The 18,227-nt window shown below is 43.7% G+C and overlaps 1 protein-coding gene across 1 annotated transcript in view; it reads left to right on the forward strand.

Annotated features, from left to right (window-relative positions):
• The first annotated feature begins 3,338 nt into the window (after positions 1-3,338).
• NCS1 (neuronal calcium sensor 1) overlaps positions 3,339-18,227 on the forward strand; it is a 60,790-nt gene continuing 45,901 nt past the window's right edge. The window contains exon 1 of the mRNA XM_081847299.1: positions 3,339-3,586. The gene's annotated coding sequence lies outside the window, so the exon portion shown is untranslated. The remainder of the gene's footprint in view (positions 3,587-18,227) is intronic.

An 18,227-nucleotide genomic window follows, 5' to 3' on the forward strand; every position in this document is an offset into this window, starting at 1 on the left:
ATTTGGAAAAACTTTATGGCAGTAAGAGCTGGCAGTAAGAGCAGTGGAACAGACTCCCACAAGAGGTGACGGACTCTCCTTCCTTGGAGGTTTTTAACAGAGGTTGGATGGCCATCTGTCAGGGAGGCTTTAGTTGAGATTCCTGAATTAAGGCGGTTGGACTAGATGACCCTTGGGGTCCCTTCCTACTCTACAGTTCTATGATTCTACCCCTCTTCTCTCCACCCCCCCTCCAGCCCTCTCTTCTCTCCCAACCTGATACTGTATACAACATTAAAGTCTCATGTCAAGTATAACTTGATCTGTAGAAAGACACTATGAACTGAAAGGAGAAATGGTGTATGTACTTCTGTAAACCAAGAAAATCTTCAATACAGTACAAACATGGTCAAGGGGATGGAGTGACCCAATGAGGAAATGTTCCAGCATTTGGGACCTTCTTAGTTTAGAGAAAGAGGCATGATTGAAATTATGCATGGTATGCAGGAAGTGGACAGAGAGCAGTTTTTCTTCCTTCCTTATACAGTGGTACCTCTGGATGCGAATGGGATCCATTCCGCAGCCCTGTTTGCATCCTGAAGCGAACGCAACCCGTGTCTGCGGGTCGCGATTCGCCGCTTCCGCGCATGACGTCATTTTGAACACGTGTGCATGTGCGAGCGGCGAAACCTGGAAGTAACGCACTCTGTTACTTCTGGGTCGCCGTGGAGCGTAACCTGAAAGCACTCAAACTGAAGCACATTTAACCTGAGGTATGACTGTATACATGATTTGGGGGTGTCCAAAGAAGCTGAATGTTTGAAGACTCAGGACAGACAAAATAAAGCAATTCTTCAAGTCTATGCTTGGGCATTACCGATTTTGATGAGCCTGGGATAGCCTGGGATAGCTCAGTCGGTAGAGACTGAATGTCAGGGTTGTGAGTTCAAGACCCACCCTGAGCAAAAGATTTCTGCATTGCTGGGGGTGGGACAAAATGACCCTTGTGATACCTTCCAGCTCTATATTCCTATGCATCACATGGGTAAACTACAGAAATTGTTCCTGCAAGCGCCAATTATGGCCACCAACTTGGATGGCTTTAAAAGGATTAGACAAATTCATGGAGGAGAAGAGGCTATCAGTGGCTGCTAGTCACAGATACCAGTCGCTGGAAGCCACAGGAAGGGAGAGTGGGTCCTATTTGGGGGTCCTACTTGTGGGTTTCTCATTGGGGCATCTGGTCAGCCACTGTGAGAACAAACAGGCCACTGGCCTGACCCAGGAGCCTCCTCTTATGTTCTTAATTTAAAATTCAGGGCAAGGGGGATATGGAGGAAACGGGTTTGTGCCACACCAATGTTCTGGGGGACAGTTCCCAGCGGAAGGGGTGACAATATAAAGAGTACAGTTTCTCTTAAGGCAGCAGAAGGTCTTTGGGATGCCTGGAGGTACAATAACATTGCAAAAGAGGCGAACTCTGCCAGTGTTGTCCTTGGCTTCTTCCTGGAGGCCAGGAAGGGCTGCCAAAGGCGTCTCTGGCTGCTGTGGTCTGGAACTGAATCATCTGGGGCAATCTTAAAATAGCCCTCCTGTGAGGTTGTGCCTTGCCAGTCAAGGAGTGGATCAATGGTATGTCTGCAGATTGGAGACTGGAGGGGGCTTTCAACGGGCAAAGGAACCGCTTCTCAAAAAAATCAGGGGGCAGCAAAAACAGCCTTTGCGTATTGCCCTGAAGGCCCAGCTGGCATGGTTTTCAAGTGGATCCTTGAGATCATAGATTCATAGAATTCTAGAGCTGGAAGGATCCCAAAGGGCCATAGAGTCTTTTGCAAAGCAGGAATATCTATATGCCCAGCCCATCGTTTAGCTGCTCCTGCTCAACAGCACTGCCCTAACTCATCAGCTGCCCACCCAAAGAGTACTTTGAGAGATATGGTTGGGACCTGCCACAAAATGTTGCAGTGGGTGTTCCTGTTCAGGGTACCAGTCAACCAAATGCCCTCTTTCAATATATGCTATTCTGTCAGTTCTCCCACATGCCCAGTTCAGTTTTCCATTCTCCCATTCACAAGTGCTTCATAATCAATGACTACTTAGTACACTCAGTCCTCATTGGGCTGTCTGTCTGTCTGTCTATTTTATTTATTTTATTTGTTAGGCCTTATTATGAATGACAAAGGCATCGTTTTAAAAATGTTGCTGCATTTTGTAACTTCATGTTATTATTTTTTTCCCGTGAGTCGCCTTGAGCATTGTTTTTGACAGAAAGGCAGTACAGTGGTACCTCAGGTTAAGAACTTAATTCGTTCTGGAGGTCCGATCTTAACCTGAAACTGTTCTTAACCTGAGGTACCACTTTAGCTAATGGGGCCTCCCGCTGCCACCATGCGATTTCTGTTCTCATTCTGAAGCAAAGTTCTTAACCTGAGGTACTATTTCTGGGTTAGCGGAGTCTGTAACCTGAAGAATCTGTAACCTGAGGTACCACTGTATACTAATCAGTGGTGTTGTTTCCTTTGGAGCATCTATGGGAAGAGGCTGCTGGCCTAGATGGTCCCCCTTTGGCCTGATCCAGCTGCAAGGCTCTTATTTATTATTTACTTATTGCAATCATATCCCACCTTTCCTCCAAGGAGATCAAGGTGGTGCCTGTGATTCCCCTTCCTCCCCATTGCATCATCACAACACCCCTGTAAGGTAGTATATGCCAAGAGAAAGTAACTGTCCCCAAGGTCTCCCAGGTCCTAGTCCCATGCTCTAACCACTGCACCCTTCTGCCTCTCTTCTTAGGGTCCTACCGTCTCCTTGGGATGAGGCAGGTGAGAGATCTGAACCGCTCAGGTATTTTATTTTATTTTTTAATAAACATCTATTCAAAAGTAACAATACATCTTTGTCCACTGCTATGGTATCACAGAATGATCACTCCAATCCTCAATCCCGCATCACTGTCATGTTGGCTTGTCGAATACCCTCAATAGGAACCTAACTACCGATCTGGTTTGCTAGACATTTTCAGTCAATATATCCCCTCCACAGACACCTCTGTGATGATGATGACATTAAAATACACCCTGTTCTTCTTCAATAAAAGAGAAAAAAGGAGACCAAATCAGGTAATTTAACACTGCAAATCTATTGCGGAATAAGCCGTGTTAAAGACTGCACTGCTAAATCAAATCCGCATTGACTATGACTATGACTGGAGTCCGTTTGACTGCCGCGGACCTTACTGCTGATCATTCCACAAAGCCTATCTCTTTGCTTACTCAATTCCTCCCGAATTAAGGAGCCACTCGGGGGAAGCCGCGATCCTCAGCGAAGCACGCTTGCAGAGTGGCGGGGTGGTGGTGGTGTGGAGTTAAGCCCAGTCCAGCTCTTACTACCGAAGCGGCTTCACCCCTGACTCGCGAGAAAGCCTCCCACGCTACCCCAGATCCTAGAAAGCGGAGTGGGCGAATTCGGATAGGCGCGTTGCCTTTTGGGAGCGGAGCCAATTCGGAGCCGCAGCGCGTTCCCCCCCCCCCCACTCCGCTGCGCGGCCTCCTCCTCCTCCAGCCACGCCGAGGTTTCCCGGCAGCGGCAGCCGAGACCTTCTGCAGCGGTGAGTAGCCCAAGCAGGCTTCGATCGGGATACACGTGGCGCCTCCTTCTGCGCTTGCACCCCCCTCCCTTCCCAGCCCGCATTCTTGAATGGGAGCCCATTTGCCAAGGCTTTCCTCCATCAGCGGCTGGGAAGCTCACTTGGTTGCATTGTCTTACCCCGAGTCAGTACTGTCTGCACTGGCCGGCATCAGGGGCTCACCAGGGTTTCAGGCAGAGTGTGTGTCTTTTGCTAGCCCTAAGTGGAGATGCCAGTGATTGAATCTGGGACCTTATGCATGCAGTTGCTTGACCACTGAGCTATGGCCTTTCCCGTAAAAACAAAGCAAGATTCTAGTCCTCATGATTCTTAGTAAAGAGCTGGCTTCCACAGGAAGCTGCTTCTTTCATAGCTGGGACATTCTACATGCAAGCAGATGCTCCACCACTGAGCTATGGGTCCTGCGTTATCCTGAGTAAGGTCACTGGTCCACCTAGCTCAGCACTTTACACACTGGTTGGCAGCTGCAGCTCTCCACAGTTTGGTTTTGTTTTTTGGGGGGGAGGCAGGGACCCCTCAGCCCTACTGGAGATGCTAGTTAATTTGGGACATATGCTGAGAGTGCAGGGAAGGGAATCGTCCTTATAATCTTATTATATAAGCTACTTTGAAATGCACAAACAATGCCATTTTCCAAAGCCATCCTTTTAAGAGACTGTCTTGAGTGCATTCTGCTTCCTGCATCTGTAATTGGGAGGTAATGACTAAATTGTGCATCCGAAGCGCCGCCTTTTGACCTAAAATGCCTTCTATCATCACTGGCAAAAGGGGGTTGCAAGCCGGATCCACATTTCATGTGCCTTTGGAAGAGAGACGTTTGGTGGCCACGGCTGCCAGAGTGGGAGGTGGGACAGCTCTGATGCCCGTGGCAGGTGCATGGTCTACCAGTGGGATGTTCTGCACATAAGAGCATAGCTCCAGTGCTCAGAAGCTTTTTCCGAATGCCCATGCATTACCCGGCCATGTTCAAGGTTCTTGTATTAATTAATTGTATTTACAACAGAGCTCAAAGTGGTGTACATGGCCCTCCTGATCTCCATATTAACCTTGTGTGGTAGGCTAGGCTGAGTTGGCAACTGGCCCAATTTCAATCGGTGAACTTCATAGTCGCATGAATATTTGTTTTTTTTATATAATATTTTATTAGATTTTACAAAGAGAGAGATTACAATAGAAAAGCAATGCATACAACAAACATCAAAACACCAACAAATACCAACATTAAACAGCAAATACAAACAATTAAAATACAACCAAAAAAGAAAAAAAAAGAAAAATGTTATAAACATAAAAAACTTTAAAAATTAACATAAAAAAGAAAAAAGAAGCCTCTTTTCAAATTCTTATCCTTCATAACCTTATTTTCCTGACTTCCACCCGCCTTCCTTTCTTGTATTCCACTTTAAAATTGATTTAGCAAGGTCATTCTTATTAATTTTATCCTTTAAAAATTCCTTCACATATTGTACTGTTCAGATTTTCGTCCAATATCTATCCCTTCTTTCATACTCTTATTTACCTTATTCACTAGAACCCCTTCATTTCATTTCAATGTCCTCAACATTCAAAAAGTTTACAATGTTTTTGTAAGTAGATTTTAAACTTCTTCCAATCTTCTTCCACCCGCTCTTCTCCTTGATCTCGTATTCTGCCGGTCATTTCTGCCATTTCCATGTAGTCCATTACTTGCATCTGCCATTCTTCCAAGGTGGGTAGATCTTGTGTCTTCCAGTGCTTTGCGATAAGAATTCTTGCTGCTGCTGTAGCATACATAAAAAAAGTCCTATCCTTCTTTGGCACCAATTGGCCGACCATGCCCAGGAGAAAGGCCTCTGGTTTCTTCAAGAAGGTATATTTAAATACCTTTTTCATTTCATTATAGATCATCTCCCAGAAAGCTTTAATCCTTGGGCACGTCCACCAAAGGTGAAAGAATGTACCTTCAGTTTCTTTACATTTCCAGCATTTATTGTCTGGCAAATGGTAAATTTTAGCAAGCTTGACTGGGGTCATGTACCACCTGTACATCATTTTCATAATATTCTCTCTTAAGGCATTGCATGCCGTAAATTTAATACCAGTGGTCCATAACTGTTCCCAGTCAGCAAACATAATATCATGTCCAACATCTTGTGCCCATTTGATCATAGCAGATTTTACCATTTCATCCATCGTATTCCATTTCAGCAACTAGTTATACATTCTTGATAATATCTTAGCATTGGGTTCTAACAATTCTGTTTCTAATTTTGATTTTTCCACCTGGAAGCCAATCTTTTTATCCAAATTATAGGCCTCTCTTACTTGAAAATAGTGTAACCAATCTCGCACCTTATCTTTAAGTTTCTCATAGCTCTGCAATTTCAATTTATCACCCTCCTGCTCCAAAATTTCCCAGTACTTTGGCCAATTGGTCCCCATATTAAGTCTTTTCATGACCTTTGCTTCCATTGGCGATAACCACCTTGGGGTTTTATTCTCCAATAAATCTTTATATTTAATCCAGACATTAAATAATGCTTTTCTGGCAATATGATTTTTAAATGCCTTATGTGCTTTAACCTTACCATACCACAAATATGCATGCCACCCAAATGCTTTATCATACCCTTCCAAATCTAGAATATCCGTGTTTTCCAGAAGTAGCCATCCCTTCAGCCAGCAAAAAGCTGCTGCTTCATAATATAACTTAAGGTCCGGCAGGGCAAATCCCCCTCTGTCTTTCGCATCCGTAAGTATCTTAAATTTAATTCTGGGCTTTTTGCCCTGCCAGACAAATCTAGAAATGTCGCTTTGCCACTTCTTGAAACAGTCCATCTTGTCTATAATTTGCAATGATTGGAACAAAAACAACATTCTCGGCAATACATTCATCTTGATGACAGCAATTCGTCCAAGTAAGGAAAGCTTTAAATTTGACCAAATTTCAAGATCCTTTTTCACTTCTGACCAACACTTCTCGTAGTTATCTTTATATAAATTAACATTTTTAGGAGTCATATTCACCCCAGGTATTTTACTTTCTTTACCAGTAGTAAATCTGTCTCCTTCTGAAACTTTTCTTTCTCTATTGGCGTTAAATTTTTCTCCAATACCTTAGTTTTTAACTTATTCAGTTTAAAGCCAGCCACCTGACCAAAATCCTGGATTAGTTCCAAGGCCCTTTTAGTACTGGAAACTGGCTCCTGCAATGTCAAAACTAGGTCATCTGCAAAAGCTTTAAGTTTATATTGTTTGTCACCAACCTGAATACCCTGAATCTGTTGCTCCCTTCTAATCATGTCCAGCAAAACCTCCAGGACCGAGATAAAAAGCAATGGGGAAATTGGGCAGCCTTGTCGTGTCCCTTTTTCAATTTTAACCTCTTCTGTAACTGCGTTATTAACTATTAATTTAGCCTTTTGTTCTGAATAAATCGCACCTATACCATTTTCAAATTTTTCTCCAACCCCCATCCCCTGAAGATTCTTCTTCATAAAACTCCAAGATATATTGTCAAAGGCTTTCTCTGCATCAATAAATATCAAAACAGCTTTTGAGTTAATATTAACTTGTAGCTTTTCCAGAATATCAATTATATTCCTCTTATTATTTGATAGATGTCTGCCAGGGAGAAAGCCAGCTTGGTCTTTGTGTATCATTTCAGCTAATACTTTTTTCAATCTTTTAGCCAGAATGTTAGCAAAAATTTTATAATCCACATTGAGCAGGGATATGGGGCGGTAGTTCTTAAGTTGTGTCTTTTCAGACTCATTTTTCGGTATAAGCGTGGTGTAGGCTTCTCTCCACGACTCCGGCGCTCCCCCCCCCTCCATAATTTCATTACAAACCTCCTTTAACGGTTGAATTAAATAGTCTTTCATAGCTCTGTAGTATTTGGAGGTTAACCCATCCGGCCCTGGAGACTTGCCCAGTTGCATATTCTGAATGGCACCCTCCACTTCTTGTTCAGAAATTCTAGAGTTCAATAATAATTTATTCTCTTGAGAGATTTTTTGTAATCCATTGGTTTCCAAAAATTGATCGATTTTAGTCTCATTCTGTGGCCCTTGTGCATACAATTGTTTGAAGTATCTCTGGAAGCAATTTTTAATTTCCTGTGGATTTTGTATGTTCTTGCCACCCACTTCAAGATTTGTAACTGTGTTTAATTTTTGTCTTTTCTTCAACTGCCATGCTAGCAACTTTCCACATTTATTAGCTGATTCGAAGGTTTTTTGTCTCATCTGTTTAATCTTCCATTCTATATCTTGATTTACCATTTTCATGTATTGTACTTGATGTAACTTAATTTCTCTCAAAATCTCCTGTGACTTTGGTTTAGTCCTGAGCTTCTTCTCTCCTTCTCTAATTTTCTCCAAAATCTTTTCTTTTTTCTCCTCTTGGATTTTCCTTTTTATTGCATTTTGTTGAATCAAAAAACCTCTCATTACAGCTTTACTTGCGTCCCAGATTACTCTTTTTTCCACTGTGGTCTTCAAATTTATTTCAAAATAGTCTTTCATAATTTTTTGGGCCTTCTTGGTAATTTCTGGGTCTCTAAACAGGGTGTCGTTCATCTAAAGGAGCCCGTCGGTATTAGTTTCATTTCCATTTTCACGGGATTATGGTCGGAGCAAGTTTTAGGGCAGATTTCCACTTTTCGAATCTTAGGAGCCATTCCTCTGGTAATCCAGATTTGGTCAATTCTTGTCCAAGTCATTTTAGCTTCAGAGAAGAAAGTTCCCTCTCTACCTAGGGGATTCTTGGTTCTCCAAGTGTCAATTAAGTCCATATTGTCTGTCATTTCAAAAAAAGTCTTCGGTAGTCTTCCATCTTTTGTAACTACCTGTCTTTCAGATTTGTCCATATTTGTCGACACTACGCCGTTCATATCTCCCATCAAAATAATATTATGATCCATAAAGTCCAACAACGTCTCATGCAGTTTCTTGTAAAATTCCGATTTCCCCTCATTTGGTGCATAAACTCCAACTATCAATAGTCATAGTCGCATGAATATTTGGACCCCAGACTCCCAGGTTCTAGTCTGAGACACCAACCACAAGACCACACTGGTTCACTATAATATCCTGCTGTATATCATTCCCTTCCTAAGTTTTAAGAGATATATGAAACCTTAATTTACAAGACCCTTAACTACTTGGGTCTGGGATACATTAAGGACTGCCTGATCCCTCATATCTGTGCCCAGTCAGTGGGGGAGTCACTGCTGATGGTTCCCCGTGGCTCAGATGCACAGCTTGTTTCCACCAGGAGCTGTGTGTTCAGTATCTACAGAGCTCCCGCTTGAATTCCATTCTGTTGAACATCCAGTGCTTATGACCTTATTAAATCAAATCTTTATTTTTATGGTCAATGACCAGCACAGAGCCCCTTATCTGTTTTGGCAGGGTATGATCATCGCACCTGTAATGGAGAATGCCATTCTGGAATTAATAGGTGCCTGGATTAAAACTGTTATCTTCCTTTCTTGCCAAAGGTTTAAAGGTAACATCTCAACACTGGCAGAGGAAGAGGAGTGGGGGGGGGGGAGCGCACCACCCCCGGCAGCGTGATCCCGGTGGGGTGTCATCGTGGCTGCCCCCCTGCCTGCGCTGGGCGCCACACCCCCAGGACGTGTGCCATGCCCCTGTGGGCAGTGCACCACGCCCACAGGATGTGAGCCCCGCCCCCTCCTGCTCTCTGCCTGCCCGATGCTGGAGCACAAAGCTCTGCCACTGCATCTCAAGGGAGAAACAAGAGCTGTTTAACTCCTAGGTTTGACTTAGTGGAAGATGTAAGTTGGAAGAGACCATCAGCTGTCTGATCAACTCAGTAACTGGCCCAAGGTCAGCCAGTGAGCTTCATGGCTTAAATAAATAAATTTATTTCACAATGAGGACTAGGAACTTGAAAGAATGCCAGGCTTCCCAGTAAAACAGTGTTGCATTCCTCAGTAGACTTGGACCCACCTCCAGTTTCTCCATCTTTAGCTTTGGACTACTGAAGTAGCTGCTTTGGAGGGGCTTTTATTGTTTTCAAGCATCAAAATTTTCTCTCTCCTTCTCTGTTTCTCTCTTAGCCTTGCCGCGCCCCAGAGGTGACAAATCTATACATGCGCATTTTCGCACTAGCAGCTTGCAATATGGTGAACAGAAGGTGTGTGGCCGTATGTTGCCAACAGTCACTTAATGAGCAGGATGAGTGTTTGTGTGTATGTGAATAGGAAGCTCAGTGCAGCCCCTGCCGGGTTTCAAATATCTTTATGTTGCTTTTGGGGTTGTGTGGTGTTGCTACTCAGGAAAAAAAATAATAAATATCTGGCATGCTTCCCGATTACATTGCAGTTATCATGCGAAAGGAGAGAGAGGTAACAAGAGCCGTAGAAATTTGAGACCGGAGGCTTCATCCCAGAGCCTGCTGTAGTTCGTATAGTGACTTGGAATCTGAACCGGTGCATCTGCAATATTTTATTTTCAATGCTTTATTTATTTAAATGCTTGTTGTAGCCCGTCCCCTCTCCAAATGTTTCAGAGTGGGGGGCACCTAACAATTAAAACAATACATGCATCCACCTGCAATGTCAGGAGTGGATAAAAAGCAGAAGTAGTTTTAAAAGCCAAGCAATGGTCATTTAAAAATGCAACAGTGAGATTAACCATGACTTTGGAAGCTAGAATAAATAACCAGGTTTTAACCTGGTGCTGGGGAGAATGCAAAGTTGGCACCTGGTGGATCTCTGGACAAGGGCATTTCACTCAGTGGTAGAGCATCTGCTTTGCATGCAGGAGGTCCTGAGTTCAACCCCCAGCATCTCCAAGTAGGGCTGCAGAAAGGCTTCAGCCTGACACATTGAGAGCCACCGCAGTAGGTGTGGATAGCACTGAAACAGATGAACCAAGCGTCCGACTCCATATAAGGCAGCTTCCTATGCTCCTATTTAAATCAGCCCTTTATTCAGAAGCATGAGATCTAGAATCTTGTCCCATGTTCAATTATTGGCATCTCCAGGTAGGACTTGGAATGTCCCTTACCTGAAACCCCAAAGAGCTGCTGCCAGTCAGTGTAGACAATTCTGAGTTAGTTTTTCCACTTTAAGGCATAATATTAATAAAGGCAATAACAAGGCATTTAATTTGTGGTGACAGTGATAATAATAATTGACACATTCATGTTGTGATTCCAGGGGTTGGACTAGATGACGCTTTGGGTCTCTTTGCAATTCTGTACTATTTATGTTGTGCTGTCCATCCCTTGAGCATCTAGGCTTCAAATCGCTTGATGCTGCCAGTTTTGCTTCCTGGCATTACGAATGAACCAAATCCTGTAATTAGGAAGGGGGAGCAAATCAGCCTTGACTTGTGCTGTTTCTGGTGACTTTCATGCTCTGGCCACATGATCTCGGAGGCAGGGCAGGTTTTAAAATAGAACCAAATCAGTTTGCATCTTCTCTCTCTTTTGGTATCAAGTCAGTTGATGCACTGTGGGCAGCAGGCAGGTCAGGACCTTGTCTCTGCCTGCCTGGTTCTGGCAAAACCAAAATGAAACATTGCACCAGAGGAAACCTAAAATTCTGTGACCTGTGTAGAAAACGACACGGCGTGATTCTGCAAATGTGCAGAGGGTGAGAAGTTTTATTCCTGATTCTCAGCCACCTCTGCCTCTGTATGTGGCAAAAGCAGAATAGGATGGGTCTCCAAGGGTGGATAGACTTTTTTTTTTACCCCAGACCAAGTCTGCAGGGGGGAGTGGCAGTGTGGTGTAATGGTTACCGTGTCTGATTATGACCTGGGAGACCAGGGTTCAAATCCTCCCTCTTGGCCATGAAGTTCATTGTGTGACCTTGGGTCACAGTCATCGCCTCTCAACCTGACCTACTTCACAGATTTGTTGTGAGGATGAAATGGGGAGCGGGTATAGCCATCTATGCCACATCAAACTCCTTGGAAGGAAGATGGGGTGTGAATGCAAAAAATAAAATAAGAAAAAAGCCCTGCTTGATCCAGCCCAGCATCCTCTTCTCACAGTGGCCCACCAGATGCCCCAGTGGGAAGCTCACAAGCAGGATTCAAGCACAAGAGTTCTCTCCCCTCCTGGTTCCCAGCAATAAGTATTGAGAAGCATTAATGCCTCTGACTGTGAAGGTAGAGCATAGCTATTGTGGCTAGTAGTCATCTTTCCCCACATTGCCCTTGTGTTTTCAAGCACATATATATTGGCAGCCCTAAGAACTGGGAGAGGGAAGCGGGTGGCGCTGTGGTCTAAACCACAGAGCCTAGCTTACCGATCGGAAGGTCAGTGGTTTGAATCCCTGCGACGGGGTGAGCTCCCGTTGCTTGGTCCCTGCTCCTGCCAACCTAGCAGTTTGAAAGTACATCAAGGTGCAAGTAGATAAATAGGTACCACTCCAGCGGGAAGGTAAAGGGCGTTTCCGTGCGCTGCTCTGGTTCGTCAAAAGCGGCTTAATCATGCTGGCCACATGACGCGGAAGCTGTATGCCAGCTCCCTCAGCCAGTAAAGTGAGATGAGCGCCACAACCCCAGAGTAGGTCACGACTAGACCTAACGGTCAGGGGTCCCTTTACCTTTACCTTTATGCAAAGCAGATACTCTATCACTCACCTACAACACTTCTGTAAAATTAATATCTTAGTCTTCATGGCTCTGAATATGGGGCTTATTTAAACAAAAACATATCCTGAATCAGTCTGTTGGTCCATCTGGCAGGCAGCTTCCTCTCTTGGGTTTCAGGCGAGATCGAACCTGGGACCTTCTGTAGGATAAAGCAGATACTTTACTGCTGGGCTACCCTTAAAGTAAGATTCTGATTGAAAGGCTGGTTTAAATCAGAACACAGGAAGCTGTCCTTTTCTGAATCAGACCATTAGCCCATCTAGCTTGGTATTGCCCACATTGACTGGCAGCATCTCTCCAGAGTTTCCTAACTCTGCCTGGAGATGCCAATGGGGTTGGGACTTCAGGCCTTCTGCATGCAGAACATGTGCTCTACCTCTGATTACCCGTCTCTCTCTTTCTCTCTCTCGCTTTCCCTGCCTCAGCCTATTTAAATCCATTCCCTACTCCGGAGACATGTTGACAAATACGGGTGCTCTGTTTTTAAGCACTGATGCTTTAATGAGCTTGTTTTCAGAAGACTGGCTAATAGCAGATTATGTATTTTTCAAATGGCTGCTGAAGGGAATATGTCCCTGGATGATTGATTGTGAGGCCTCTTTTCCTTAGGAAAGGAATCACTCTGTATGGGTAATATGAACCAATCCTCTCCCCTTTTTGAAGAAACCAACACTGTCTTGCAATTTACGGGAATGTGATTGTGTTGCATGAAGAGATGACTGTTATCTTTCTTAAGGGGATGAATGATTGCTAGACTGAGCTGAGATTCACCTGCCCTATCTTTGTTTGGCTCTCAGTTGCCATGCTATTTTCGAATCAGGCCTCCAAGCTAATATCTACCCTCCCCTCGACTACCTTTGTTTGGCTCTCAGTTGCCATCATAAATTTTAAACTAGTCCTCTGAGCCAAGGCATAGTAAATTTTAAACTAGTTCTCTGAGCCATTAGCATGGCAACTAAAGGCCAAGCAAGGGCATCTCAAAGGAGATACCCTTGCTTGGCCTTTAGTTGCCATGCTAATTTGTAATTGGCCTTTTTGAGCTGAGATCGACCCTCCCTTTGGATACCTTTGTTTGGCCTTCACTTGCCATACTCAGTTGAACTGGGCCACCGAGTGAAGAGTCACCCTCTTTTGTGTTGGCTTCATTTGTCCCTCAGTTGTCTCACTAAATTTTAATTAGACCTCCGGGTAGGCTTGCCACTTTGGTCGGGCAAAATACAGGACAGGTCGGACAAAATAAAGGACAGGTTGGGGATTGGGGATTGGGGAGGGGTACACACACTTCCCTGACACCAAATTCATGGCAACCCTACTTCCTGCCCTTGAGATGCCTTCATTTGGCCCTCAGTTGCCATACTAATTTTCATTCAGAGTGGCAGGTAACTTTCAATTTGGCAGCAAAAAATAAATGGATTGGCTATTTGTAGCTGGGTGCAGTCCTTGGCAGAAAAAAGTTAAAAGGCTCTTCACTCCTACAGTAGAGAGCCGCCACACACACCCGCTTCTTGGTAACAATAGGAACCGCTGCTGCCTTTGCAAAGTTGCAGAATCGCCTTTGTGTCTCTTTCCAGAGATGCCTTTTGGACTCTTTGCTGGGTGCTAATAATTTGAGGAGAAGCTCTGTGTCAGAGCAGCCCAGATGTAGCAGGTGAGAAGCATGCCTTTATATAACCTGCTGGCTATGGAATTGGCAGGGGTGTAGCAAAACAGAAACGTTTTTATGTTTAATGTATATTTATAATAAAAACCTATTGAAGTAGAATAACAGATTCCAAATAAAATAAAATAAAAGTAGGATACCTAGAACCAAACATATAGGAACAAATTTCCATACCAAAACCAAGCATAATAAATTAACACCACAAGGTTCCAAGTAACACAAATGGGTTTATGTTATCCTGTATGTTTTTATTCTTGTACATTATGGTTGTATTTCGTCAGGCAGCGTAGAGTGGAACAATGGATCTTGCTCCCACAGGGGCCAGTGATGGCCACTAACTTATATGGACTGGCCAAATTCATGGAGGAGAGAGCTATCAGTGGCTATTAGCCACATTGGCTATGCTCTGCCAGCAACTGTCATGCTTCTGAATGTCTGTTGCTGGAGACTCCAGGAGGGGAGAGTGCTCTTGTGCTTGAATCCTGCTTGCTGGTTTCCCACAGGCATTTGCTTGACCACTGTGAGAACAGGATGCTGCACTAGATGGGCCTTTGACATGATCCAGCAGGCTCCTTATGACCTGAGTTCAACAGCACTCCTCCCCACTTGCTGTTTCCAGCAATTGGTATCCAGATGCATTACTGCCTCTGACTGTGGAGGCAGTGCATGACCATCGTGGCCAGTATAGCCAAACATTTCCTGACTACACCACCTGCACAGTGGTTTGCTTTCGGCATTTCCCTCTCTCTTCCTGGGCCACAACCTTCAATGGGAAGGGGTGATGAAAAGACCACCTGTGTCCCAAGGCCTTCTCATAGTCCCTTTGCTATACAGTACGTTGAAGGTTGTGTGTGGCAGTATTGTTTGTACCCACATGAACCAGAAGGAAGGGGTTGTGGTCAGTGGGCTTTTTAAGGCTTGGCAACTTCTCTGTCACATTGTGAACCTTTGCAACGAAAGACAACATGCTGTTACCTCTGCACAGCACTGCCTCTGTGCCCCTCAGTAGGGAGTCAGCTATCACCACCACTGCACCTTCCACAGCCACCTTGGTGTGTTCTGAGGTCTGCAACAGCTCCTCTCTCCTAAATGATAAGAAGCCCCAAAAGATGCAGTCTTTTTCTCACATAACACTCCCCCTTTTGTGCATCAAGCATCAAATTAGCAATGCAGTAGTGAAATCATGAAATGATTTGGACCTCTAGTCCTTGAGTTTGCCCTAATCAAAGTTTAATTTCATCCAGGGCCCACCTGAAAATCTGATTTGATCAGCTCGGTTCTTGAAAACAAAACATTCAGCTATGTTTTCTAACTGATCTCATTGCTACTTCAATTCCCTCTTAGAAAAAAATCAGTCCCCAATCTGTAGATTAAAAAAACACACCCAGGCAGTCCTCTCTAGCAGTTTTTATTTTGTTTATGTCACTGTCAGGCTCACATCGCTAGAAATTATTCATTATCATTTTATATATTCATGAAATATATACATTGCTTGGTTTTAAAGAAAACCCTCAAAGCAATGTACAGAAAATATAAAACAATAAAATTGTCCATAAGAAAGATTAATAAGAATAATTTAAGACTTTCAAAAAGTTAAAATAACAATTCACTAAAACAGATTAAAACTCGCCTCAGGTTTCTAAACATCAGGGTAGGCTTGTCTAACCAAAAATGCTTTTAGCAGGTGCCAAATTGAGTTGAGTGAAGGCGCCTGCCTGATATCAATAGGCAGGGCGTTTCAAAGTGCAGGTGCCGCAACACTAAAGATCAAGTTCTTACAAATACTGTATGAAATGGGTTTTATGTGAAATCTGTAATTGTGCAGTTGCACAGATCAAAATGGTTGAGTGGACATTTATAGGATAAGGCAATCTCGTAGGTAGACCAGTCCCAAGTTGTTAAGGGATTTATATAACAACAACAACAACAACAACAACACCTTGAACTTGGCCTGGGAGCAAATTGGCAGCCATTGCAGATCTCTGAACACAGGTGTTAGATGATGACAGGGTCTCACTCCTGTCAGCAACCAGGCTGTAGCATTCTGCACTAACTGAAGCTTGCTGAAAAAGCGCAAGGGAAGCCCCACACAGAGTGTGTTGCAGTAGTCCAAATTAGTTGGCAGAGGTTAGGGGAGAATCTTGTCACTGTTGCTTCAAAAAAAGAAAGAGTGTGATATTTGCGGTTTAAGAATACAATTAAAATATAAGACTGCAATTAAAATAAATTGAAATATCCATGATTTAAATTATGCATTGTTTATTTATTTCCTAAAATTTTATACTGCTTAATTGTAAACAAACAAGCCATTGGTTTAAAACTTCAGTTTGAAACTTTAGGAGTTCTCAGATTTCATTTTTGAGGTTGTGCTTGGTTGCTGGGAGAAAGGAACCAAAATAATTCAGCGGGCTTCTGGGAGCCTCCACAACTAAGTTTGGAGGTCTACAACTGAGGATGGAGTCTGCCCATTGTGTCTCTGTAAGATTTTTTTGAATTGCATCCAGCCAAATTCTGCTCAGAGTAGACTCGCTGGCATTAATGAACCAGTAGCTTCAGTGAGTATTGTCTGAGTAGGACTTATATTGGATACCAATAATTAATTCTAAGGTAAACTGTAAATTAACCTGAAACAGATACAAGTGACAAGAAAGGAGATTCCAACTAAACGCTAGGAAGAACTTTTTGACAATGAGAGCTTTTCTGCATTGGGATGAACGACCTCAGAAAGTGATGGACTCTTTCATTGGACGTTTTTATACAAAGGTTGGTTGACTAGGGATTCTCTAGCTGTGATTCCTGCTTTGCAGGGGGTTGGATTAGATGACTCTGGAATCCCTTCCAACTCTACAGCTCTATGATTCTATGAAATTGAGACATGAAGCAAAAAGGGGAGGAGAAAAACCAGCCCACTCCCCCACGCCCTCCTGTCTTGTACTCTCTACAAATACCTAAGGAACGAGATCATCACCCCACTCGTACTAACCATCCCAGGGCGCTCAACCACTGCCAAGATGTCCTTTCTTCTAACAGATCAAAATGAGCAGATAACAGCAAAGGTTGCTAGGTTCATAGCAGGGGCAATCAGAATAAGGGCTGCTAACTGACGGCTGATTCAGGACTTTAAATTGTGCTCTTATATCAAATTTCCTTTTCTGCATATACTGTAATGTTTTACTGTTGCTATGGCTATTGGCTAATGCAAATAAAGTTTTATCTATCTACCAGCCCACTCCCCCATCGCCCCGGAAAAATTCCTGTAGTTTCAGGTTGCACCTAAGGCTGGGGGCAAGGGGAAGGATCACACAACAGTGTGGTCACCCCCTTCCAGTGTTCTGAAATATAAAAACCCTGCAGTTACTCCCACAGAGACGGGGAAGCAAGGTTTCGTTTGCATTTTATTTTATTTATTTATTATTGTGTTTGTATTCCACCTTCCCTCAAAGGACCTCAGTTTGACATACAAGGTTCTTACCCTGCCCTGTTTCATCCTTGCGACACCCCTGTGAGGTAGATTAGGCTGAGCAGCAGAGATTGGCCCAAGGTTGCCCAGTGAGGTTCCTGTCAGAGTGGGGATTTTTAATCTGACATTCAAACCCCTATACCACACGGGCTTTTGCCATTTCAATTGACTTAATAAGAGTATTACAGTGGTACCTCAGGTTACAAACACTTCAGGTTACAGACGTTTCAGGTTACAGACTCTGCTAACCCAGAAATAGTACCTCAGGTTAAGAACTTTGCTTCAGGATGAGAACAGAAATCACGCTCCAGCGGCAGCAGGAGGCCCCATTAACTAAAGTGGTGCTTCAGGTTAAGAACAGTTTCAGGTTAAGAATGGACCTCCAGAACGAGTTCTTAACCCAAGGTACCACTGTACTGTAATAAAGATTTTGGAAGTTTTGATGTGTGTGGGGGGGGGGCAGTTTTCAATTTCATTGCACTCCGCCTGAGCTCTTGGATCAATTGGGAATAGAGCCAGTGTCGTGAAGCCTTGGTTGGGTCATGGCCTCTCAGTCTAACCTACCTCACAGGGTAGTTGTGGGGATTGAACAAGAACTAGGACCAGGGTTCAAATCCCCACTTGGCCAGGAAACTCACAGGGTGTGATCTTGGGGGATATTCACTGCCTCTCAGCCTAACCTACCTCACAGGGTTGCTGTGCTGATTAAATGAGGGGGAAAATATATATGCCATCTTGAGTTCCTTGGAGAAAAAAAGTGGGATATAATTCAATAAGTAAATAATAATACAAGTGACGTTGGGTCAGGATTCCTAAATAAACAGCAGTTTGGGACAGGCAGTAGGGACCGATTCTTTGGCCAAGCTA

This window comes from Podarcis erhardii, assembly GCF_964252035.2.
Source record: "Podarcis erhardii genome assembly, chromosome: Z".
Taxonomy (NCBI): domain Eukaryota; kingdom Metazoa; phylum Chordata; class Lepidosauria; order Squamata; family Lacertidae; genus Podarcis; species Podarcis erhardii.